Source organism: Triplophysa dalaica, chromosome 1 (assembly GCF_015846415.1).
Source record: "Triplophysa dalaica isolate WHDGS20190420 chromosome 1, ASM1584641v1, whole genome shotgun sequence".
Lineage (NCBI taxonomy): Eukaryota > Metazoa > Chordata > Actinopteri > Cypriniformes > Nemacheilidae > Triplophysa > Triplophysa dalaica.
Window position 1 is genome coordinate 24,849,695 of NC_079542.1, and position 27,596 is coordinate 24,877,290.

At 39.9% G+C, this 27,596-nt stretch overlaps 1 protein-coding gene across 1 annotated transcript in view; it reads right to left on the reverse strand.

Moving 5' to 3' along the window:
- htr2cl1 (5-hydroxytryptamine (serotonin) receptor 2C, G protein-coupled-like 1) overlaps positions 1-9,690 on the reverse strand; it is a 119,478-nt gene extending 109,788 nt beyond the window's left edge. Inside the window, exon 1 of the mRNA XM_056756941.1 lies at positions 9,577-9,690. The gene's annotated coding sequence lies outside the window, so the exon portion shown is untranslated. The remainder of the gene's footprint in view (positions 1-9,576) is intronic.
- Between the last annotated feature and the right edge of the window lie 17,906 nt (positions 9,691-27,596).

The following is a 27,596-nucleotide window of genomic DNA, read 5'->3' on the forward strand; positions in this document are numbered from 1 at the left end:
TTCTGCACAGATGTGAAATCTTCAATTTCACAGCCCTTTGCCTAGTTCCACTATGAAGGAACTTGTTTTCGGAAACTTTTACAACCTCTCATGATGGCTCCTCTGGAGACGCCGAAGACTGTAGACATGCACAATAAAAATAACAAGTCTTCCTGGCCATGCTGCGTTACTACGAGTAATGAGATTTTTTGCTTCATAAATTAAATAAACTAGCACTTTTATGACAACTTAGACACTCCACAGGTGCAACTGTAGAGGCTTTACTCTGTGTTTTATTTGTTTCAAGTAAGGCTCTCAATTATGCAAAGAGGTAACAGAATAGTGCAAGTTTAGAAAGCAAGATTACACAAAAACTCTAAGAACTATTTTACCAGGCAAGAGGATAAATAAATTATGTATTTGGTCTTATATATATATATATATATATATATATATATATATATAAACACACAAACTCATTTGCACACAATGGTGCATTTATTAAATCATAAACCAGGGCCAAAACTTTATTTGATTGGTGGGTTTTGTTACCATGTCTTGCCGAAAATGGTTCACATCAAATCTGCTAAAGTCTTCAAAACAAATCCCAGAGATAAAAAAATAATTGAACAATATAAGATCAATAAACTTTGAAAGCTTCATTGTTATCCATTCCTTTAAGGGGGAATTAAATGCAACATACAAAAACTGAATTCACTACATTATGAAAGATAAATATAAAAAGTATATATATATATTTAGAGCCATATTTTCTTAGAGGCAACAGAATGGTGTTAGGACTCAGGGCAGCATAAGAAATGGAATGTTTTGTGCAGTGATTTTTTTTGGTCACGTAGATACAGTAATAATAACATCAAATAGAGAAGGAAAATGATAAAAAACTGGCAATAAAACTTATCAAAAGATCAGCTAGTACAACAAACTTCAGCCCTGTCTATTTTCATGTAAATGAGACGGTTTGGATTGGGGGGTGGGTGATCAGGGGTTGCTGTGGTAACCCACAAACCATACCATCCATATTTTTTAATCCTTCTGATGATTCAAGGGACAAATCCTTCCTGATTGTGTATTTATTTTCGCATTGTGAGAGGGAATGTCATAGAAGGAAGGTATGTGCCAGCTCATTTCACTACTGACACCCAAATCAGTGAGATAGTGAGTGTGTGTGTATGTGCATGTGTATGTGCGGGCAGGCGTGCGTGTGCACGTGTTCTGTAAATGCTGACATTCTGAACAAAATGTGATGGGCCTTTAGGGTCAGATGATACTAGATGATTTACACAACTCATAATTGGAATTCAAGCCTTCGTATATATGGGTCCAAATTTATGTGTTTTTCCATAACCTCCACAGTTTTTAACCCAGACACGCAGATCGCACATGAGGAATTGCTGTTGACACAAGTGAAAGTATTTCCAGTAAGTACTATGAAAAAATCGCGAGGAATTGGTTAAGAATGGTCACATTTCAAATAAGACTCTCATTGTTGTGATTAACTTTTGAAAAACATATTCAAAACTATTGTTTAGTTATGGTACCATGCTTGTTTAGATATTGAATTAAACAGACAACACTGCCCATCTGTAGCAGCTAAAGTTCCAAACATATTTCTGAGCTTTATTTATTCATTCACTAAAAAATAACAAATACACAATAGCCCTGTGTCTCCCCTGCTACAAAGACTCTGTTCAGCAGGAATTCAAATGCTGGTTAAGGCTGGTTTCTGATGGTTAGTGTTGGTTTGGCCTTGGTCTAGTTGGCCAATCAGCATGGTTTTGTTGACTGGGTTATATAAGAAGTCTGACCAGCTGGTGACCAACAAGCAAAGCACAACATGGTTATTTGCACTGATCTGGAATTTAAAACAAAGTGTATTTCAAAGTCACTCAGAAGTCTTATGCTTCTTAAAGTCACCATGAAACGGAAGTTGCGATTGACTACTTTTCCATATTGTGACGTATATTCGAGTGAATCAGCTTCTGAAATGAAAAAAAAGCAGGGCTGGGCCTCTATTTTGCACTTCCCTTTTTGATTTAAAATAAATCCATTCATAAAATACTGTCATCTTTTACTCACATTTAAACAGTTCCAAATCTGTATACATTTCTTTAGTCTGATGGGCACAGTGAAAGATATTTGGAAGAATGCTTTTAACCAACAGTTCTTGGAGCCCATTGACTACCATAATATGAAAAATTACAATAATTGTTTTGTTCTGTTGAAAACAAATGAAGATATTTTGAAGAATGTAGGATGGCAAACAGTCTGAAGCAATCTATGGTAGTCAATGGGGTCCAAGAACTGTTTAAATAAATGTATACAGGTTTGGAACATCTAGAGAGTGAGTAATTCATGACAAAATTTTAATTTTGGGGTGAACTATCCCTTTCAAAATATTCAAATTTTACCAATTCAATGTTTGAGTATGAACTAGGGCTCGGCGGTATCACCAAAAATAAATATAACATTGTTTTCCAGATTTATACCGGTTTCCCAGTACATGGCGGTATTTTTCTACCACATTTTCTACTGATTGAGAGAGGAAATAGTGCTGTTAATTGACTTAAATAATAAATGCCCTTTTTATGTCACGCGGTTGTTTAAGTGACATACACCGGTAATGCGTTATATTAAAAATTCACAATAATACACACCGGTATTCGGTATGAACCGGTATATCACCCAGCCCTAGTATGTACAGTATATTAAGGAATTACATCAGAGAACATTTTTAATACATGAATAATATTTAATTCAGAATGCACTATTATGCAACGTCTTTTCCCCCTTGTTGTAAGTTGGTTTGGATAAAAGCACATGCAAAAATAATAAATGTAAATGGGTGCCTACTTCCCTTTCCACTCATTATATCTACAGATGCATGCAAACACACACATTCTAAACAATGTTGTCCTGATGTATTTTTAAGCTTGGAGAACCTGTTCTACAACTAGACTAAGGCATGTTTTAACAGTGGACACTATATTCATGGCAAGACAAACAGTCGAGAAAAAAAATAACACATAGTAACATTTTTAATATGCTAGTCTGTTGTAGAAGAAATAGAAATCTAAATAATACAGTAATACAGTTACAAAGACTACTTTGTTGAATGTCCAAGTTGAGTGGATACTGGAGGTCACATTATTTGCTGTTTTGCTGATGTATTCCATCAAACCAAATAAAAGAAAAAGGACAATTTGTACATAAGTTAATGCGACTGACTGCTGAATAAGCTATATGTACCAGTCCAATACTACATTCTTCCCTATCTGGTTCGGACCCGAACTGCTGACACCAGCCTCACAGTTAAAGAGTGTAATAACTTGAAACAGACTGCAGATACAGTATGAAAAAGGATCTCCGCAGGGATGTCAAGTCACAAGATCCCCACACTTGCCAAGCCATGTAAAGAAAGGACTGAAAAAAGCAGTGACAGTACCAAACACATATCTACTTATGGATACTTAACTACTAATGAATAGGTTAAATACATCCTACTCTGATCAGTCAGTTGCCTTCCAGAGGGAAGTCTTTGTTAGACATCAGACAGAAAACAATAACTATTCCTTACTCATTGACAACTGCGCACAAGCCCTAAGGAAGTGTTACAACATCACCTGTAAGAAAAATGTCAGACGAAAATGTGAATCATTTGGAACATTTAAATGAACTGACTATTATTTTCTGTGTAAAAGTCATATTGAGGTGTTAATGAAGAACGAAATGATCTCCTTTTAAGGATACTGTTTCCTTTTTATTACATTTTACAAGTTAATTATGTTTTATTGTATTAAGGTCTAGATAATAAACAGCAAAACCTTTACCAATCCAAGCAAACTTTGACAAATCCAAAGTAACCGACAAGTGTGTGCTCTCTTTGGGCATGCCCTTTTGAGTGATTTGTCCTGACACTGATGCTGCCCAGGAAGAAAAAGTGACATATAGATTCTCACCTGTTTTTTGACACCTCAAAAATACTAACTCAGAGTGGAAAGGCCAGAGAAACTCCCCCACATTGTGTGACAGAACTTGGGATGTCTTTAGTCCCCAGTGAGTAGCAGTGTGACAGGAGGTTGTTTTTGAAGCTTGTCTCTGGGAACGTAATCCAGGGACATGGGTACCAGAGTACACCATGACAAGATCAGATGAAATGGGAAATGTGAAAGATCGAGAGAAAACAGAGAAAGTGATTTTTTTATTTGAAACCATCCAAATGCGTTCCAGCACCAAGTGTAGGTGTTTGTGTGTTCAGCGCATGTTTGGATACATTTTGGGTTTGTATAAGAAAAATTTAATGTCAAAGCTGGTGAGACAAATCTCTTTGTGTAAATTACTGACAGAAACTATTTAAAAAATGGGACCCGCAGAAAGTAACACAAATAAATACTGAGGTAGATTTTTTGATGAGCATGGTATTTGTTAAACAGTGGTGGAAACTATTACAAATGAAGAGTTTGGTTCCAAAATGATAATATATTTTTTTAGTTATTATGGCTTAAATCAAAGCAAACCAACTGCAGTTTGATAAATATTAATTAGAATGCACAATAAAAAAACATGATTTTTGAAAGTTATTGAAAGTTATCTCATTTTGGAACCAAACTCTTTACATACTTTCGTTACAGTACTTGAGTAACTTTTTCTATTTTTTCAACTTTTCTAAATTTCTTACATATAACTATGGTAGGCACGGGCGCCGTATAGGGGGGAAACGTTAGGACAATTCCAAGGGCCCATGACTGACAAGGGCTCAAAAATAGGTAAAAACTAAAATAAAATTATTAAACCATAATCATTCAGTATATATATTTATATAACACTAACATTTATGATCTCTTTGTTTTTGGCAGTTAAAGTTAACAATCCCCATTGACCAAAAAGTAAAAATCCATATTGACCAACCACCCCCCTATGTATCTGCATAAAATGGTTTGGTCCTGACTTAGCGCAAATTGCTTGAAATCTCTGTTTATACTAGTTACTGCTAGCTGCTCGTACATGTTGGTTTCGCCGTGTTTGGATGCCAATGTGGGTTTGCAAAGTCACATCAATAGCAACGCAATGTTCGCCATTGCTGAGATAATTAACGTTTTTTGTCCCAGATTCCGCCCAGATTCCACAATCATTAAAAACCGCTAAAACACATACGTTCTAGGTTCTGGGATTCTGTACTTTTTCCCAAAGGTGTGTAATAGCGCCACCTGCTGTACAACAGTACAAACACTGATTGCCGAAATAACTCGTCTTTGGCGGGCAAGCGATTTTTTTAATTGATGAGATAACTCGTCAATGGCGGTGAAATAGTTCATTAGAGTTATGTAAAGGTTTTGATAGGACAGTTCGGACGGGGCCCAATTCGATTTTTTGCCATGGGGCCCAAAATTCCTGGCAGCGCTCCTGATAGTAGGTAGGTCTTTGTGTTTAAAAACTGAAATAGCATTACGCAGACTCGTTGAGGAAAAGCTGGTGGTTCTTTCACTTTCGATTTTTCCATATATCAAACAAAACAAGTAACGGTACATTTCATTTTCAGAATAATAGCAGCGGAGTGTAATCCTCCCAAAAATGGCGGCACCACTGCAACAGAGGGCGTGACGTCAGCTTCACAGTTTCTTTTACCAGAGCACTGAGCAGCTGCGGTAAGTAAAACAAATTGGCTCATACAATTTTACACAATTATTGCATTGACAGAGAAAGGTAAGTAAGAGGACAAGTAAGTCTAACATGCATACAGGCAGTTTATTGATAAAGAATGCCCCTTTCAACAGTGCAGTTAAATTAAATGTACGAAGCAATATTAAGGCTTCATATAAAGGTGAAATTTCCTCAACATTACCAACCAATAGCGCCTTGTTTACCTGTCAGTCAGGGGTGACCACGACAAAACTTGCTGCTTAATCACCATAGTAGTATGCATAGTTAGAGAAACTAGCTTGTCCCGACTGTTTCACAAAAACACTACATTGGTTGAAATAAATCCTTTCAGATCGATTTAATGTTACATTATTGCTGTATCTATACATTGCATATGAATACTACTTTCATAAGTAATTTTGCTCTCTTTTGCATTATTTCATTATGTTTCCTACATCTGCAATTTTTCTCGTTCATCGCTTCCAGTGATTCCCCAGGGTCCTAGCGTTTGTAGGATTATGGGCACTTTTAAAAATAAAACAACACTTTCTCTTGACAGACTAGAAGACTGGAATTTGCATATATGTAGAATGAGGGACACTGTGTCTTGCCTGTTTATTTTGCTCCAGAGAATGATCTAAGTATACATGATATAATATAATATGCTTTTAACCAGAGCTGTAGAGCTGTAGTTTAACCACACATCTTTGTAATGCTGTTTGCGATTGTTTATTAGAACAATAGTTTTGGGACACGCTTAAATTATTATTATTTTATACTGGCACCTTTATTTTCACATTGTTTGATACCTGATTTCTTAGATCAAACCAATCCTTTTTATTATTTCCCCCTGTTAAAAACATTCAAATGATGTTCCTTTTGCAATAACTTACTTTGTCGTTGTATGTTGCTTCTTATCATAGACTGAGACAGAAAATATATTATTTTATAAAATTATATTTTGCTGTACATAGTGTGTTAATTATAAATATATATAATTCTTATGCAAATACTTGAGATGGTTTGAAGAACACAAATATAGGTGTTTGTTGTTATCATGTTACATCACTCAACATCACACGGTGTCTGGCTCTGTAAGTCTCACTTGTGGTCTTAATGTACGTGCTCTCTTGCCCACAGTGAATTAACTATTACATGAGCATGTTTACTACTCCATAATGCTCACAAAACTCCATTTGGGGTAAAATAGAAAAACAATAGTACTTTTTAGCGCTGTACTTTGACTAGTTTTTCAGCAAACTACTTATCCACTCTTACTTGAGTCATATTCTTTTTCGGTACTAGTAATTGAGTAAATTATTTCTTAAGTAACACTGCTTTTACTAACTACTTTTTCAGTACTGTTTCCACCATTGTTGTTAAACCAGCAAATTAATTTAAACTGGAGTAGGTCAGGTCACAAACTTAAAGGGATATTTCTGCGAAGAAATACAAGTTCCCCATGTTTTATTCACCCTCAAGGCATCCTATCTGATTATGACCTACTTCTTGAAGAATAATGCAGTCGGAGTTATAATACCAGGTATCCTTCCTAGCGGTAGAATGGAATTGAATTGGGGACAATTTTTCGAAACGCCACCAAAAAGTGCATCTATCGATCAAAGAACAGCTCGAAGCGGCTCCGTGGTCTTAACAAAGGTCTTCTGAAGTGAATCGATGTGTTTGTTTAAGAGATATTTTGGAATTAAAGGATAAATGGTATTATACAGTGTAAACAAATCCCAAAAACTTACCAGTACATTTTCCTTTATTTTACTGACATTTCTGTTAATGCTAGAATGCAATTTAATACAGTGCAAAATGTAGAATACAGGTAAAACAACTGTAAAAATGAATACAGAAAATTCCTTCACGTTAATACAGTATATTGTGTTCTTTTTTTAAGAGTGTAACTCTGGCTGCATTATTCTTCAAGAAGAAAGTCATTTTCAGTTCGGATGCCTAGGTGAGTAAGGCATGGGGACATCTTTAAAGCATGGGGACATTTGTTTCTTTGCTGAAATATCCCTTTAAGATTATTGATGTTCTTTATCCCTCTGTCTGTGTGCTCTTATTGTATACAAATAAAAAATGCCAACAAACAGAAGAATGGCATCAATAAAAAATGGCAACACCAACAAAAATAAAATAGCAAAAGAATATGATCCCGGCATGTTTCATTCATTCCTGTTGGCAAGACCTTCCCACTGGGAACAATCCGTTCTGATAGAACATTTACTAAACACAGTCCTGAGCCCCACTGACAGACTCTAATGCCAGCACCAGGCAGCAAATTTATATTTATGAGAGAAAGCCCACAGAGAATCAGAACATTAACCACAAAACCAGTGCCCCTCTAAAACACACTCCAGCATAGCTCACATCATCAGTTTGCCTCAAGGGTTTTCAGTTGATATCCTTAATACATTACCTGCTGATATCATATATATATATATATATATATATATATATATATATATATATATATGCATACATACACATCACACATAGGTCAATACATTTAAAATAGGTATTATATATGCTATAACTAGATATTATACTTTACAAATTGACTGAGCGAGTTTGTGAGTGAGAGAGAGAGAGAGAGAGAGAGAGAGAGAGAAGAGTATACATTATGTGCTGTTCTTCAGTTTATCAGACTGCAAGCACAATGCAATTAAGACAGTGATAATTTATTTATATGTATATTTAAATCTTTCAATAACTTAATCTAATAAAATAGCTAAAATCCAGCATCAAAATAACACAAACACGCCTTCCTCCACTACAATAGGATAAGGTTTCAATTTATTTTTCAATAGGCAAACTGAACCCTCTAGTTAAAATGTTTGCCATGCAATCGTTTTAACAACAGACTAAGATCGACAATGTAATTCAATTCGGATGATGTCAGCCGTATTGCGTCATCACTTCTTATTACAACGTTTGCTTTTCGAACCGTACGTACTCGTCCTTTATCTTTCGGTGCGCGCCTCTCCAAGTCCCCGTTGCGCATACAATGCTTATGTTAGAGGAAGACGCGAAAATTACGTCGCGTCTGTCCCCACACAAAAATATAAGATTCAAACAGCATAAATGCTACATTTACAATAGCTGGTCAAAATTATAAAACGTATTACGTCTAAAACCTCTTTTATTAAGTAGTCCTATTACTTTTAATCAGCTCAAGGCAAACATGTCTGAGCAACTGGTCATAAAATTAACAGGAGCTAATTCACGCTCATAAATCTGCCTCGGGATATTATTTTGGACATGTAAAACTGGATTGCATGCTTGGAGCAAAAAACGCAGCATTTAGATATCCCTAGAAGATAATTCATTTAACACTCTTCATTGACATTGAATTGAGGAAAAATGGAGAATTGACTGGTTTAAGGTCATGGCACTATTTTTTGCTAATGTTATACTTAATTAGTTAAATCACTTGATTAATACGGTGCGTAATGGATGTGGAGTTATGCGCAGAGAAGACTATAAAGTTATGTCACGCATATCAATCTCTCCGATACAAAACCACCAATCCTGACATCATGTGTATAATTCCCAATGTGCATTATCCTAATCTGCGGACAGGATAATTGTTCAACTATGAATCGTCGAACAGAGATAATCTTCAATCCCTGGATTTTAAAACGTGTTTATCGTTTGCAATCCACGCTTTATTTATAGCATTTTACAAACATAACTAACTCTAAACGATAGTGCTGTCTCACTTTCATTTACTTTTTTTACAGATGAGTCATCGACAACACGAAAAACGCACGGGGAAAGATACCAATTGCGGTTTTAACATTTGTTTCAAATAATACCAATGAAGTAAAGCAGATAGATTTTGGTCAATTTTAAAGGAACACAGCTACAAGTGTTTTCTCGCAGATGAATGAAAAAAATAATACGTTTTATTTAAGCTTAACTCACCTATTAAGAAAGTGTCTTTCTCAACTGCCCTTCGGAGGATGCATTCTCGCGCTTGACACTCGTTTATTCGGTCTTCGTTTTCAGTTTCAATGATCACGAATTCCTCAAGATCGCGAGCCACTGGCAGGACGAGGACCGCGCTCATTCAGATTGAAGAGAGACGGGAGCGAGCAAGCGCGCGCGCTCGTCATCAATGCCTGCAACCCGCCGCATTCCAAACAACGTGCGCTGATCCACCCGGCTGTCTGCTATGCAGCTGCGCTCTGGCGCACAGCCACGGATTGCGAGGGTGGTGGCCAGTCAGTTTGCGCTTTACGTGGACTTGACGGTGCGTTTAATTAATCTATATGCAATTATTGTTGGATTAATGCTTTCTCATCGTCCAGAAAATTTAATGTCAAGCATCATCCTTGCAATATTAATGAAACGAGTGGAGCTGCCTTGATATATCACAATATTTCTCATTAGCTATTTTTCAAATGACATGTCTTCTTGGCAGCAAAACGGGTGAATCTCACAAGCACTTTCAGGTCACACTTCACTCAAGATTCATCAGAAGTTATATGTTTTTGCTTGATGGTTCTCATTAGATAATAAATATTTTTGGGGGACATATGACAGGTTGACACTCACACAAATAAGAGAGTGACTTAAGTGCAGTCAGACCTCTTATGGACAAGAGCCTCTGGTCTCTTGCAGGGTATTATTAATTGTACCAAACAAAACACATTGTCATAGAGCCTGTTATGAAGGACTGCATGAAGCTGTATGGAATGGAATATGATTAGATGAGATCTGTATAGCATTTTGGCACCAGCTGCAGTGCTGAGTGCAACATGTTAAATTATACAGACCTGGCATGTCTCCTACGAATGGCTTCGCTTAGCTTCTGACAAATCATTTGTGACAATAACAGGGACCTGAGCTTTACCATAAAGCCAAACTAGGACAGATTAAATGAAGGCATGGAGGCCAGATTAACTCCAAAAGGTTGGAGAGCAAGATAATTAGGTCAATAAAATAGCAGGTTTATGATATGAACTAAAATATGAGACTTAAAGGTCAATCAGATCTGATTCAAATGTTTCAAGTAGCTTATAATATTTATAAACGCTGACATTCATCACTTGGACTACTAGACGAACTAAAATGGTCCTATAAGAACCCATGTCCATATGAAGATTTAGGACTGTACCAGAAAAAATATGCTCACATATGGAGCGTAATCAAAATGGCTGAAAGGTAATCCGGCCTCCCTCTCTACCTCAGCCAGCAGACAGGATCATTAGACTACTCAAAGATGATGAGGGATATTTGAGGCAAATTTACCCCACTTGCAGGAAAGGCACTTTTGAAGAAAGTCAAATGATTCCAGTCGCCTTCCAACCCCACATCATCCTGCTGCACACGCATCTATCACGTCATCAAGGGCTGTGTAGAGGAATAGGACTGGGTGAGCCTCCAACGAGGATATATTTAAATATATATATATATAGCCAGACTCTAAGCACCACATACTGTATACATTACTAAAATAAATAATTAAGAAAGAATATGGGCAATTCCATGACATTTTGCCCTACAGAGGTGACATAAAAATGCTCAGAGAATGAACTTGTTACGAATACATTGACCCATTCTGTTTATATTTTACCAAACCCTTGTTGGTGAGTCTTAACATAAAAAAAGTCAGTCTATGAAAAAAAATCGAATTAAAAGAGGAAGTAAACATACGTTATGGATGTAACAAGAATTGAGAAGGGATGCTTCTTTATAGAACATAAAATGGTTACTTTATTTTCTTGTGTCCATTTATGAGGAATATGCATCATTATGGATGTGACAATCCTCAAAATGGCACTTACATGAATACGAAAAACAATGCACCAAAAATAAAACAAATGCTTTACAAATTTAAATGGAGATCTCACATGGGTAATTGAACCAAATGTTAAAATCTGGTGAAACCTATTGTCGCGGTCACGGAATTGCCCATATGCAGAAATGCATAGACAAGTTGTTGTTATTCAAATGAATATCACATTAATCGTCAATTTTCAACATTTATAATTCAAAGCTACCACAAACCACAATTCCACATGTGACCTAGATGACAAAACCAGTCTTAAGGGTACATTTTGAGAAATAGAGATTTTAACATCATCTGAAAAAATAAGCTTTCTAGTGATATATGTTTTTTTTTAAGGATAGGACACTGTCGGCGGAACAACAACTGTTTACAAAGCTGGAATCTGAGCATGCAAAAAAAGCTAAATATTGAGAAAATCTCCTATGAATTTGTTAATCTTTGACACAGTAGCTGTCAGGTTTTGGCAGAGACGAAACAGACAGAATGGTAAGTTTTTAAGTTTAATTTGCAGAATGGATCGGTACAACAAAATAGGTGAATATCCGGTAAGATGACAAAACAGATGGAAATTTATCCGTAGTGTAACCAAGTCTCTCTCTTTATCTTGCTGATAAAGCTGATGATGAATTCCTTTGCAGGCGGGAAGAAGATTCACTGAGAAGATCGGGATAGTAGGTAGGAATACAGGTACAAGATCAGACAATGAGTGAATGTTGGTCTGTGGTATAAATGGGTGCACTGCAGATGAGGTCCAGGTGATAGTGATTAGTAATCGGGTGACAATGAGCATGTGAATGACTGAGTGGGCGGAGTGAGGGAATGAGTGGAGTGAGATGGTGATGGAATCCTGACAGTAGCAGGCTATCCACTCACAATTCGTTTTTTATAAATTTCCAGCAAATTTATAAAAAATCTTCATGGAACATGAACTTTACATAAAATCCTAATGATTTTTTGCATAAAAGAAAAATCTGTAATTTTAACCCATTCCTTGTATTTTTGCCGATTACTAAAAATGCTCCCGTGCTACTTAAGATTGGCTTTGTTGTCCAGGGTCACATAAATTAAATGTCAAAATCAACTGCAGCATCATTATTTAGTAGGATTAACTGTTCAATAATTTTAGATCGCTTTATAGTCCCCTTCAAAACTCCTTTTATGAAAAATGTGTAATTTACGCCAAGCCTACTTATATCCTTCATCAAGGTGAGCTTCATTTTATGCTAGAAGCACAAGCATGTAACATCTTTCCAAAAGCTTGAAATCTTTAATATTTGTGCGGTTGTATTCCGTTTATAAATGTCGCTGGTGGCCCCCATTCCCTTTTTAGAAATACCCAAAACAAAGTGAAAAAAAGAGGTTCTCAAAAAAATTAAAATTGAGTAATCCATTTATAAAAGAGAGGCAAACAGAATGTTGGGTGTTCTTTGAATAGAGGTGACAAATAATTGAGTACCATTTTCTGCCATTATCCTTTCTGTGTCATCTTGGGATGACCAGTTATGCTTTTTAAAATAGAACTTTGCATCTGAGAAAGAAATGTGAACATGTCATCAGAGGATGCATCTTTATGTCTCAGTTCTATGGTAAAGAAAATATATTCTCCATACAGTTAATAGCATGGTTTCTTTCAGTGAATCTTCAGTGTAAACACCTTCCTTTATAATAATTTTTTGACACTGCCTTATTGATCTATAAAAGTGGATTTGTGACTGACTGTTCATAAATGTCCTCTTAAATGCAGATCTGGACTCAATTTTACAGTCACTCTTCTGATCATAACTGTAAATCCAATGGCCATGTTAGCCGAAGTCATTCTGGAACAGTATTTAACAGTGAAGACTGTGCCCCAGGGTCCAGGCTTCATCCTCACCACTGCAGAAAAACTTCAGCCCCACTGACCTCCAACCTCCTCTTCATTCACAACTGAATACACTACAAAAGGCAAAGCATTAGCTCAACCACCATTACCTCATTTAATAGGTCTCTTCATTAATATCTTGATGTGTTTTCCCAGCTTCAGCACTCTTCATCTCTACTATGATTTGTGTTACCAAGAAGCTTTTTATGTCTACAGGGCATGCTTGTAGCTTCTTAATTGGCAAGGAAGATGCTCAGAGATTTTTGCACGTTTGTGTTTGTCTGTGTGTGTGTGTGTGTGTGCGTGAGAGAGAGAGATAGAGAGAAACGAGTGACAATGCAAATTCTCCCTTTCTCTTTCTCTCATCTCTCGTCTGTTACATCACATGCAAATTTCTCCTTAAGAGAATCAAACTGGATGTGCCAAAGCTCTCAAAATGTTCTAAGCAGCAATATTCATTTCTGAAACAGAATGTTTTGTGAAATTTGAGCGCTGTGAGGTTGGGATGTTATACAGTACCTGTGTTCCCAGAACCTTGGTTTTGTTTTTGTGCTTTGAACTGAAAGTTCACATTCACCTTTGGATGCAAATGATTTAAAACCAATTAAAACATTACACAATACTCCCGACCAGGAAATATTCTACAAGCTAATTAGTTTACCCAAATTTGTATTGGAATCCTTTGACAATTCTTTGTCTTTTATATTACATTTTCATGAAAGCTAAATCTACATATTTATACAAAGTGTACATCTACCTCACAGATGGGGTCTCAAAAATATACTAATCACTCAGACTTAGCAAAATGAAAAGTTACGTTTATAGATAATAAGTGGAAGGACAACCTGCTTCAGGGCAAAGCTGAAGGTGGATGCTGAAATGTTTATGCATTTTAGGAAATTGTGAAAAAGGTTTAATGAGAGCCTTTTTACATAAAAAAATTACAATTGTGAAGTCTTTTAAAAGAAACATTTTACTGCACACAACAAAGCCTTAATATCACACCAATAGGTATAATACATATTTTATTTCACAAATTACAGTAATGTTTTTAAGCAAAGCACTGTGGATTATTTAAAAAAAATCGTTTATCTTTAATCTTTATTCCATCTTGGCTGACAAAGGTAACAGGGAGCCCTTCTGTGACAGGGCTGGGAACCTCTAATCTAGAGTCAAATTGTCCCCTCTCACCAGTAATAACAGTCTGATTAGGGTTCAAAAAACTGATCCCAGACTAGCAGCGTTATCATATGGCAGCAATGGGAATGTCCATGGAAGATTCATACGTGCACACAACATGCACATGGCCACAGCGCACATGACTGATTCTGACACTGAGTCCAGGAGGTCCTGCTGTCAGTAGACCACAGAGCAGAAGCTATTGCTTCTTCTGGAGTCCTGAGGTCTGGAGGTTTAAAAGCAAGGTTCCCCCGGGGCTAAACATCTGAGACCTTGACTAATTTATCTGTTTTCCTTGCCACAATCAGGATTGTTATGTGTGTGTGTGTGTGTGTGTGTGTGTGTGTGTGTGTGAGTGTGTATAGCGGATTTGATCTAGAGGCTAATTCTTACTCTGGAATGGAATTATTTAAAACAAATAACATGTAATAATGTTATTACATATAATTACACATTAACAACATTATAACAACATCCAGTTGCCAGCACATGCACAGTTACAGGAACATGAACTTTTTGACATTAAAAGGACATTGCTTCGAGCTATCATGAAGAATGTTCAATGAAAGCATTTCATCAAAATGATGAGTTTCATGACGATGACCTAGTACCACACATTCATTCATTCATTCATTCATTCATTCATTCATGTGAGCCATACATCTCCCAGGTCATTCATCAGTCCAGCCTTCATAATCATCTGAAATGTTTAGGATTATATTATAAATGTGGGGCACCTATGGGTAAACTATCCCGTTTAATCTCTATAGTGCCTTACTTTAGATATATTTCAGTGTCCTTAACCCCAAAAGAATACATTTGCAAAGATTAGCATTTATTTACGCTGAGTAGAGATTTAGAATCTCAGAAATGGATTAGCAGCACATGATTACCTCTCACCCTGTTTAACTTGCTTAATGCCCTAGAAGAACTCTGGCATTGCTGAGGGAAACACTTTTTTCTTACATTGTAATGGGTCACTACAGTATGTCAAATCTCCCACTACAGACTTCTTAGAAAAGCACTGTCCTAGTTTCTCTTCAAAAAGAAAAAGTGGCGTAAAGACAGGGCAAGCACAATAAATGTATCTGAGTGAAAACCGCAAAGAACAGCCCTCACACAGATTTCTGGGGCAAAAAATGGTTAAACTCTGAATTGGCTGTTCTTTCTGCAACTAAGGTCTATTTGCGATTTCTGTAGAATAGAAGAGTTCTTAGAGAGGGATTGATGTAAGATAAAAAAAGAGCTAGAGAGAGAGAAGGAAAAGACCTGTAAATAGTGAAAACCTGAGCAGACGCACATGTGGTGTAATTTGCCATTCTCCCCTGGGACAGATTCACTAGTGCAAGGAGAGAAAATGAGATTAAACAACATGCACTATTAAATCTCATGACATGGGGGCTTATTCTGTTAAGACACCAAATGCTGCTTGGTTTTCTATCCTAGATTCTGTCAGAGGAAAGGACAGCAACGATTATATAACATGAATTGAGGCTGCATTGTTGTCTGACCTCTGATTTCAGCTACTGGAACTGATTGCATGTATAGAGACCCACACACGATACACGTCTCTGACAACATATAGGCTGTTTTATACCATTTGTGGTTGCTTTCAATGGAAGAGAGGTGGCAGGTAGAACAATGAAAGCAAAAGTGTAGAAGCACATGCCAAGCCTATTTCACTTTGTCATACATGACAAAAGGTAGGCCTATAAATGAAATGATTTGAGTTTGTATTACATATGTCTTTTAGGGTATAAATATATATTTGCTGTGTATATAGTCTGGAGAAAATAATACAAAAATTTCAAAAGAAAATAAGAAAGTAACTTTGACACTGGCAGTATTTTCACACATAGATTATTTGGGCTTCTGGGACCCTAAATATATATTAACAATGGACTATATCTTCTTCAAAACAGCAGTGTGGCAGTCCCGTGTGTGTGGTACAATAAGATGACATCCCTCTGCTAGAACCATAACTGCTACCTTCACTCCACTGAATAGTTCTCTCCCCCCTCAAAACTGTCTGTTTGTTTCTCCCAATCTGGCAAGATGGCAATATTCAAGAATGTAGAAATATGCACAGGTTCCAGATGTAATTTTCTCATAACAACCCATGTTCCAGCTTATAACAGGACAACCAAACAGGTCCTTGTACAGAGTGAAAGCATGATCGTAGACATGGCTGAAGAGAATAACCGTGACAAGCTCCAGTAAACATGAATCTGAATAGGGGCAAAGAGAGCACACCTCAAGCCCCCATCAAAGATAACTGAAGGATTTTAGTTTCATATGCATTATTCATCAAGAACGCAATGAGCTCATCATGCAATTGTTGTGTAATGTTTTTGTCTAGCTTGCAACCTCCGACTGTCTAAATCAGTTTGTATTGTGCCGTCTTGCAATATGTCTTCATGACTTAGAGCTCTCTCCCCTCCTTCTCATCCTCCCTCTCACTCTATATTTTATTTTAGTCTATTTATTCCCCTTTTCTTCCTGTTCCCAGCAGGGTTGTGACAGGTGTTTGCAAGCTCCACAAGATTGTGAGTTGCTTTGCGTTGTCTCACATATATATTAAACTGAAATCCTGCAGATAGCATCTTACTTTTAAAGAACATTAATTGACCTTGGCTTTCTGATGTTTAGGGTTGTCCAAATTAGATATGGCAGAACCTTGTTAAAGATATCTTAGATTAAATCAGTGTTCTATAGCTTTTAGGTGTGTACATAAATTGGATATTCCGCTTGTGCTTTTGTGAAGCCTCCGTGGTTCGTTTTTAAGAAGGATTTGTTGATCTAAGATATACAGCACTTCTCAGCAGTTGCACTATGTAGTGCATATGACTCACTGCTGGAGGAAGAATTCATTGGATTCATTAAAGTTGAAAACAAGATTTCATGCATGATAATCCAAGCCTCTACGTAAACACTCCTCAACACATTCATGAACCAATAACCATTATCTTTGCAGGTTGTGATTTGGATGTAGAGTATAACAGAAAGCAGGGTTAATACCTGCTGATTTTCCTGATGGTGTGAGGCAGCTGTCAGTTTCATTTACAAGCAAGTTGGGTGAACATTTGATATTTGCAACGTTTTTGTTCTAGCTAGCTACTGTGGAATGAGATAGCCGGATATTGGCAGTTCATAATTGTAAGACGTTTAAATGTGGACATCAAGTATGATTCATATTGTAATTTATTTTTGCCAATCCAGCTGTGAAAAGACCGGTTTAGATCAGCATGAATTTCAATTCTGGTTTGAACTAGATTATGACGGTCAAGCTGGTGGACCTGCATAACCATGCTGTTTTACAGCAAAACATAGCTTGCAAAGCTTGTCAAGATGCAGTGATTCTCTTGGGATGATGTGATGCTGTAATGAATCTCTGATAGAACACCAGCATCCACTTTCTTTCAACTCCGTCTTCATTCAAACAATATCTTGAAAAAATGAACATCAGTAAATTTAGATGCTGTTCAGTAAAACGTCCATCAGTTGATCCAAATAAAAACACTTGTTTTGAACGGCATGTGCAGGCAGAAAGCACAACAGACACAGTACTGTAATTTTACACGTCCCGGAGGGAGATTTATTGAAAGTGACAAACGTGAATTTGGTGAAGCAGGTGAACAAAAGGGAATTAGCTCCTATCTCCGTCCGTGGTGTGGTCCGTGGAAGTCCCGTGCGTGCAGAGTGATCCGTGAGTGGGCAATCGTGCAAGAGAGTCTGCTCGTCTTCAGCCGCTGGATTCTGTAGCAAAGAAACATGCACACGGTTAGTCATCAAGAGGTTCTCAGGATAACAAGTCCCCCTTTCTTCCTGTACCTCTGCTGCTTATAAAGCGTGCCCTTGATGCACCTCAGCTGCTGACGACGTGCAACAGGTATGGCGTAATTGCTTGGTTTCCATGACGACGCTGATTGGCCCTTAGCCTGCTCGTCACACTCCCCCCCCCTAAGCGTCGACCTGGTACCCCTTCTCCTCCTATGAGGGTCCCAAGGGTTTTGGGGGGAGAATGTCTCTGACCTTACCACCAAACCTGACCACATCCTAGACAATCCATCTGCATTTCCGTGTGAGGCCCCCGCCCGGTGTTGGATTTCAAAATGGAAGTCCTGGAGCGCAAGGAACCATCTGGTCACTCGAGCATTCGTATCCTTGGCCTTGGACATCCACACCAACGGTGCATGATCAGTGACAAGCGTAAACTTTCGGCCTAGCAGGTGGTACCTCAGCTCCAGGACTGCCCACTTAATAGCGAGGGCCTCCTTTTCAACGGTAGCATACCGAGTCTCTGCGGGAGTAAGCTTCCTGCTTATATACACTACTGGATGCTCCTCACCATCCTTGGTCTGTGAGAGGACGGCTCCTATTCCAGTATCAGAGGCATCCGTCTGCAAGGTGAAGGGGGAGCCGAAGTCCGGTGCATGCAGAACTGGTGAGGACGATAGCGCTTGCTTCAGGGTCTGGAATGAACTTTCCGCCTCTTTGGTCCATTGTACTTTCTCCGGCTGCCCCTTTTTGGTAAGGTCGGTCAGGGAACTGGCTATAGTAGAGAAAGCAGGGATGAAGCATCGATAGTAGCCCGCCAACCCAAGGAAGGCACGTACCTGGGTCTTCGTCGTGGGCCTGGGTGCCTTCTGGACGGCCTCTACTTTCTTGGGTTGAGGTTGGATCATTCCGCGTCCAACTCGAAATCCAAGATACTGTGCCTCGGCTAGACCCAGGTGACACTTCCTTGGGTTTGCGGTCAGCCCCGCTCGTCTAAGCTCCAGCAAGACCTTCCGGAGCCTCAATAAGTGTTCCTCCCAACACCCCGAATGGATGACCAGGTCATCAATGTACGCAGCAGCGTATTCTTGATGGGGCCGCAGCAAAATATCCATCATTCTTTGGAACGTGGCAGGTGCCCCGTGTAGCCCAAACGGCAGCACTGTGTACTGCCAGTGACCTGACGGAGTGCTAAAGGCCGTCTTTTCCCTTGACTCTGGTGACAAGGGCACCTGCCAATAGCCCTTGGTAAGATCTAATGTGGATATAAAGCGCGCTTTACCCAAACGGTCCAGCAGTTCATCCACCCGGGGCATAGGATAGCTATCAAAACTGGAAACCTCATTGAGGCGCCGGAAGTCATTGCAGAACCGGAGTGACCCGTCGGGCTTTGGGACCATGACAATGGGGCTAGACCACGGGCTACACGACGGTTCAATCACCTTCAGTTCTTTCATCCTGGTCACTTCCTCCTCAATAGCCAGCCGACGAGCTTCCGGGATTCGATAGGGCCGCTGCCGGACGAGTACTCCTGGAGGTGTTCGTACCTCGTGTTGAATGACATGGGTCTGCCCGGGCCGTTCCTGAAACACATCTGAGAACTGACGGACCAGGGTATTCAGCTCGGTCTTTTGTGTGGGAGACAGCTGTTCTCCCATGTGTACCACCGGGGCCTCTGTCGCTGCGAAGGCGGCCATCTGGGGGGGCGGAGCAATCCATCTTTTAAGGAGGTTTATGTGGTACAGCTGTTCTTTTCTTCGTCCCGGCTGACGGACCCGGTATGTGACCGGCCCCACCTTCTCCAGGATGGTGCATGGTCCTCTCCAGGATGCTAGGAACTTGGAAGTTGATGTAGGGGTCAGAATAAGCACTCGATCTCCGGGTTGGAATTCTCTGGGTTGGGCGGGCCGGTCATATAACCTTTTCTGGGCGCGCTGGGCCTCTACGAGGTGCTCCCTTACGAGGGGCATCACCCGGTCGATTCGATCCCTCATGTGTTGGACGTGCTCGATCACGCTTCTGTGTGGGGCTGGCTGTTGTTCCCAAGCATCTCTAGCTACGTCTAAATACCCTCGTGGCTGCCGACCGAACAACAGTTCAAACGGGGTGAAACCTGTTGATGCCTGGGGTACCTCTCTGACCCCAAACAGGACATACGGGAGCATTAGGTCCCAGTCGCGCCCATCCTCTGCCACCACTCGCCGCAGCATCCTCTTCAATGTTTGGTTAAACCTTTCCACCAGGCCATCCGTCTGGGGGTGGTACACTGACGTGCGGAGATGTTTTACCTTCAATAGGTGACAGAGGTCAGCCATCAGCCGAGACATGAACGGTGTCCCCTGGTCCGTCAAAATTTCAGACGGGATTCCCACTCGGCTAAACAGCATGAACATTTCCTTCGCGATGGCCTTAGTTGTAGCTTTCCGGAGGGGTACAGCTTCTGGATACCGGGTGGCATAATCTACTATCACCAGGATATGTTCATGGCCACGGGCAGACCTCGGCAGTGGCCCCACCAAATCCAGACCAATCCGTGAGAAGGGTACCTCTATGATGGGTAATGGGATGAGAGGGCTGGGGGGGGGTCGGTGTGGGGACGTCTTTTGGCATGTCGGACAACTTTGGCAAAACCTCTTCACTTCTGTTTCCAGTCCAGGCCAATGGAAACGGTCGCGTATGCGCTGGGCAGTGTTGGTGGCGCCTAAGTGTCCTGCCATCGGATGCACATGTGCTAACTCCATGATGATGCCAGTCTTGCTCTTTGGAACCACCAGTAAGGTTTTCTCCTCCCCCCGTCTCTGGGCGACACAGTACAACAGACCCTTGTCAATTCTGAAATATGGGGTCGGATGAGGAGCCGGGATCCGTATTTCCTCATCTACCACTCGTACCTGGTTCCAGCAGTGTCGGAGTCGGTCATCTTCTCTTTGTTCTTTCCCAAATGATCCTCCTTCCGTTATACCTTTAAACAGATCAACAAATGGGTTAGAGGGCGGAGGTCCCGACTCACCTCCTGGGTTACTTCCGGATGCCAACAGTGCGGGTTTCGGTCTCGGTCTCGGTGCACGTCGACGTTGGGGATAACTAGGTTTCCTGGGGCCGGGTTGCACCGCCATAGCGAGGAGCTGGTCGAATCCTGGCCAATCTCTGCCTAGCAACACCTGGACCGGTAAGTCCTTGATGACTCCCACCTCTATCGGCCATGATCCAGGTTTGGCGGCGATCTCGACTAGGCAATTCCAGACGTCTCGGGTCTCCCCGTGGACACAGGTTATGGGTAGCCAAGAGGTCTTCTCTTTCTCTGGGGGTAGGACGTCGGCGCGGAGTAGAGTCACCGAGCTGCCAGAATCGAGGACGGCTTTCATCGATTTCCCATCGACCCGCACCATCCGTTCCGGAGCCCCGGAAGGAAACTTTTGGTGTGCACTACACCCTGCTAACCAGGCCCTTGGTGCTGGAGACGGCGCCTCGGTGGGCATGGGCTCATCCTGTGGAGTAGGGGCTGGGGGTCTGTTGCCGGGCCGTGAGGTAACCTCCTGCAGTCGCCATTCCTGAACCCCCCTCCGGGGTGTGCCTACCGCTCTCTCTCCTCCATCCCGGGCAAGCGTTGCATCCGCCAATTCCACGGCCTCGACCAGGTCTCTGAGGGAACTGGGATTCCGCATGCCTACGGATCGCCTGAAACGGCGTGGCAGGGCTCGCAGCAGCCGGTCTATGATGATTTTTTCAGCCACCTGTGCTGCCGTAGGTTCCTCCGCCATCAGCCAGAGGTTCGCCAATCGTGCTAACTGCGCTGCTTGGATCCGGACTGGACGGCGCTCATCATATGCCCATTGATGAAATTGTTGAGCGGCTGCTATTGGTGATAAACCCACCCGGGCAAGGATTTCAGCCTTCAGACTTTCGTAGTCGTCATTCTGTGGCGGCTGGAGAGCATAGTAGGCCTGCTGGGCTTCTCCCGTCAGGAAGGGTGCCAGGATCCGTGCCCACTCACGCTTATCCCAGGCTTCCCGCGTTGCTATCACTTCAAAGGTATGTAGGAAAGCGTCCACGCTGTCCAGCTCCGTCAGCTTGGTCAAATGGCGGTGGGCGGTACCTCTGGCTTCCGGGAGCGGAATTTGGGACGAGGCGCTAGTCATGGCTTCGAGAATTTGTTCCACTCTCTCCTGTCGGTGACTCATCTGCTCGGATACCTGCATCTGTCGGGCAGATATTTCCGTGAGGCGCCGGATAAGCTCTTCCATCTCACTGGTTGCTGTCTCCCGTAGACAAAATGGAGAGAGAGAGAGAGATTTTCCTGAGGACAAATATCAGATGAAATTAACAGCTGTGCTGTGCTACGCCCGCATTCTCCACCAACTGTGACGGGCAGAAAGCACAACAGACACAGTACTGTAATTTTACACGTCCCGGAGGGAGATTTATTGAAAGTGACAAACGTGAATTTGGTGAAGCAGGTGAACAAAAGGGAATTAGCTCCTATCTCCGTCCGTGGTGTGGTCCGTGGAAGTCCCGTGCGTGCAGAGTGATCCGTGAGTGGGCAATCGTGCAAGAGAGTCTGCTCGTCTTCAGCCGCTGGATTCTGTAGCAAAGAAACATGCACACGGTTAGTCATCAAGAGGTTCTCAGGATAACAAGTCCCCCTTTCTTCCTGTTCCTCTGCTGCTTATAAAGCGTGCCCTTGATGCACCTCAGCTGCTGACGACGTGCAACAGGTATGGCGTAATTGCTTGGTTTCCATGACGACGCTGATTGGCCCTTAGCCTGCTCGTCACACGGCAGTATTAAGTGGTTTCGGTTTGTAACAACAACACACTATGATTGTTGTTCTTTTAAAGCTCCCTGTGAAGGTATCATTTAAGCAATTTGGAGAGCACTGATAGCTAATAGTTCTCCTGGTTAAAGCAATAGAAGGAAATTACCCCGGAGATCTGCAGATTGCTTATTTGTTTGCATTGTAGTCAGAGGAGCAGTGAAGATGACTCAACATAGTCTAAAGTGCTTTATTGTACTGGTTGAGTCAGTCTAACCGTAATTATCAGATTCAGCTGGGACATGGAGCTCAAGTACACCGCAAATATGCATGAAAGGTTATTTCCAATGGGTTAAAGGATTTTTAACCACTAAAAAAAAACACATTAAGGAGATATATGTACATATAAAACTGTACTGTATATTTATTTTTGTTATGAAAGCCCAGAAAAACCCCATAATAGAAATTAATAGAAGCTCAGCCTTTTTTAACAGATTGGACCAAGAAAGCAACTAATGACAAGCATGAATATTGAAAGAAGAACCCCTCCTTATTCAATAATTCAAAGTCTTACTCTGTCCATCTGCCTCTGAAAATTATTACTGAGTTTAAGTATGAATCAAGTTGATTTTTAATTCATTCTTCTCCCACAGGGCACCAAATGTGTCGTGACAGTGAACACTAATGGCTACTCAAAGGTCAGCTGCAGTAGTCACATCCCAAACTAAAGACTTTTGAACTCACTGTCACTTTGCTAAATTCACTAGGCAGTAGTCAGCTTTGCTCTCAGAGAACATGAATTCAGAGTCACCGATTAAAAAAACTGATTCCTTAAAGAAATACATTTTAGCCTCTGCTTAGCAAAGTGAAGAGCAAACAGAGTGAAACAACGGCTGCTACAAATATTTTCTTTCTCTCTATCTCCCTCTCGAGTTGGTCTGCTCAAGTATTCACTGCGGTCCATCTGGGCGACATCCCATAAGATCCCGCTTTAAACAGCCCGTGGCAGACTCTATGAAGGTGGGCATCAGAAAGAAAAGAGAGGGTTGGAAAAAAAACTAAGGAATAAAAAAGAAAACAATAAAATTCCAGTCCCTCTGGTACTCATGGGAATTTTTATTGGTGCTGATGTGAAAAGCATGTAGACAAAGCTGCTAAGGGCTAAGCCTTAGCTCATAAAATACAATTGTGTACCTAAATATACTTATTATAAACCATGACATGCATTGACATTATCCCTCAAAGGTTTGGGTTTATAAATTAACTATTAATATTTTTTCCATATTTTAGAATTATTGTAAACCATTGTAAGCCATTTTGACTACAAACGTTTTGAAATCTCACCCTGAGATGTTAAGTAAAATATTGAAGGAGTACACCTCAATGTTGGGCTCTTATTAGAAGTCACGCATTTAAAGAATATTTTGAACTAAAAATTCAGATCTTTTGGCTGAGTTTTTTTTTTGCTGGTCAGTTATTACAGTTACGAAAGGTTTTAAAATGAACATTTCAGTTCTTTAATCATGCACCATACACTCCAAATGCTCCTAAGTATTAGAATTCAATCATTGGAAAATATCACCGTGAGCCTTAAAAAGAGAGTTCAGTAAATCAAGGTTAAGAAATGTGCAGATTGATTTAGATACAACACATAAGTAAAGTTCATCACATAGATATTACTACTAGCCACAGGCTACTCTGCAGGACTGAAATCTTGATGGTTATGTATGCATGTTGAGCATTGCTGACCAAGTAATGTCTTGCGAACTATGCCTGCCCACACATCAATCCAGAATTCTGCAATATCAAATCACAACACTATGAGACAACACTAAGAGAGTGAAGCTATTAAACCTCTGACTTCTAACCCTAACTGTTGAGCTTCACTAATGTAACATATGACAGTGATTTTCAGCAGGTGTTTGCCTCATCTCATAGGACTGTTATTTGAAGTGCCAGGAAGTGTTACGGGATTCCCAGCTAAAGGGGAACACTACATACCATCACTCTTTAATTATGACATCCAAGGCAAACCGGGAAATGTAACTTCAGTGCATATCGAGTATGACGTATTTTCATAGCCTTACTATTTTGGTTTGGCTATTTTAGTTTTTCTGGTGACTCAAGGTTTCTCCAGGGTCAGTACATATAAACAAGATGTGGAAATTCAGCCAAAAGGGAAAAAACCAAAAGCAATGACATGTCTACCGGACAGCAGAACAGTTGATTTTCCAAGATTTACACCCCCGTAAAACATGAACAGAAACATGCTGTGGAAACACAAACAGGGAATGCTATCTTGACAAGTTAGTCTGTAATTGGAGAGGAGGTTGTGGTAAAAATAATAGGAAAACCCAAGACGCAATCACACAGCCAAAATAATTCCACCATTTCCCTATTCTAAAGTTATTACTCACATTACTCTGTTTTGTCCTACACCTGTTGAGAGACCTGCATTGTACATACAGTATTTTGACATCTTCTAACCTAACTGAGATTTCAGCTGCAAGACAAATACAGAAGACCATGTCCTAAATACTACAGGATTTTATCTGTCTGTTAGAAATAAACAATTAAGGATCTTGATGTGGGAATTTTTGTGAAAATCAGGCTAAATTCTCAATCTAACATAAAGACTGATTAATTTCTATATGATTTTAATCTTTCTCATGTCCTTAATAAGTCAATATTACACATATCTAGCGTATATTTTCACAGGATGTTCTTTACAATATATGTTGATTTTATCTAGAAAACAGTAAATCTAAAAAATACTTTAGCTTGGTTTTCACAGGCAGGGTCACAAATGTTGTTTGACTTAGGCCACATCCACATGAAGCCAGAGCTTCCCCTATCCAATCTTTTTTGCAAGAGTGGCATTTTCAGATTCATCCACTCTGGGACCCGGTTTAAAAAAACTGTGGTTTCATGCTCCCAAAACGCCAGATCTGTGTGGACAAAACGCAGATACGTTACAAAATGTTATGTATACAGCTATTTGCGTCTCCATGTGGATGGGGTATTAGAATCAGAACTAGTATTTCAGGAGTGTATCAATATGTATCAATAAACCAAGCCTCAACCCATTCATAACCTACACTCGTACATCGTTTTCCTGGTTGGCTGGAAAACTAGCTATAATCTATACTGGTTGACTGACCAGATAAAACCAGCTTGACGGGCTAAAAAGTGGCCGACAAGCTTGGCTGGTTTAAACTGTTTTTTTAACTATATGTGACTGCGTGTGTCCATGGAGTTCTTTGTATAAAGTTATATTCCCAAGGTTCCCAAGGTTTGTTACACAAGGGGGCAAATTCCCAGACAGGAATTAGTTTTAGCCAGGACTAGGCCTTAGTTGAATTAGGACATTTAAGACGTTTTTCAAACACATCTTACAAAAAATCACTACAAAATTATGGCACTTTTAACTGTTTATGGTTTGGACAGCTCTAACTTTCAATTTACTCTAGAGCAGTGGCTCCCAAATCCAGTACTCAGGAACCCCCTCCCAGAATGTTTTAGATCTCTTCTTATATAAAACACCTGATGAATATATGGACAAACAATATGTCCAATGAAAGAACAGAGTCTCTGCTTTCAAAAAAAATAAACCTTATTCTTCTATCTTCATTTGTTATTTTCTATTACTCCTTAGACGTCGGAAGGTTTCTTAAAAATGCATCAGTTTGATTAAACAGCAGAGATAATAAAAACAATTTGTCAAAGACTCCGCCCAGATAAGACTCGGAACAATGATTAAAAACCGATAAGATATATATGTCATAGGTTCAGAGATTCTGTACTTTTTCCTGTAACAACAGTATAAATACTGATTGTCATAATAACTCGTCTTTGGCAGGAAACAGTTGATTTTTAAGTGATGAGATTACTCGTCAATGGCAGGGAAAGAGTTAAATTGCTCCAAATCTGTATAAATTTCTTTGTTCTGATGAACACAGAGGAAGATATTTGTAAGAATAATTGTAACTAGGGCTGTCAACGTTAACGTGTTAACGTATGCGATAAAAAACATTAAGATCAACGATTCAGATTAAAATATTTTACACAATTTTGCAACATCTGTTTGTTTTGTCATATTTGTATAGCGTTACATTATATAACCAGGCTCTTGTTTATGTAAAGGGTTTACAGACAGCTTCTAGCTGTTTTTTGTAGTCTGGTGTATACAGTCACAGGCTAAAGGCTGTTAAAATCTTGAAAAAAGCGCACCAGTATTACTGTTAATTCTCTTTCATGCTTGGACGAACAAAACCACACAAGATCATGCCAAAAAGCCAGTTTGTCTAGCATTGTCGTAATCACATACTTCAACGTGTAAAAGAAATCTTAAATGAATGCAAAGAGTTGAAAACGGGAGAGGCGTCAGGCCTACGTTATTGAGAGACAGCTCTTAAAGGGCCCGCATTCTTAAACCTGCTGCTGTGACTCCTGTTTTGAAGCTTTAATTAGAATTATTCTGTATTTAATTAAGATTTTAGCATTAAAGACTGTAGAAGTGTTTGAGAACCTCATTCAATTTATGTATATTTCCAACCTGTTAGGCATGAAAGCTCTCAATC